We start from the raw sequence: 403 nt of genomic DNA, 5'->3' as shown, positions 1-403 counted from the left end.
AATAAAGTTCTTAATTTCTTTACTGATATACAGTTTTTGTCGTTTGGATCTACTTTAACCACTTTTTGGGGAACCACACAATCAACACAGAACTTTAGATGGTCTGTTATTGTTTCCACAGCAATATTAATTTCCAACTTATGAAAAATGTCCCAGTTTCTGCATAAAATTAGTCCTTCAGAGTCTCATAGTTTCCTCAGACCACGCAGATACTGTGTTGAAGTGTGGTTTGCTCCTTTTAAGCATAGCTTTGTATATGAGGATTAAATGCAGGTGCTGTAGTCAGAATTAGAGAGAGGAGGTTTCGCTTTAGCATTTTTTATGTGTCTGTAGCATTTGTCCAGAACCATGCTGTCACGATGGCACAGCTGACATATTGTTCATAGCAGGGAGGATAGCTCCA

Source organism: Fundulus heteroclitus, chromosome 21 (assembly GCF_011125445.2).
Source record: "Fundulus heteroclitus isolate FHET01 chromosome 21, MU-UCD_Fhet_4.1, whole genome shotgun sequence".
NCBI lineage: Eukaryota > Metazoa > Chordata > Actinopteri > Cyprinodontiformes > Fundulidae > Fundulus > Fundulus heteroclitus.
Note: the sequence above shows the minus strand (reverse complement) of the source record.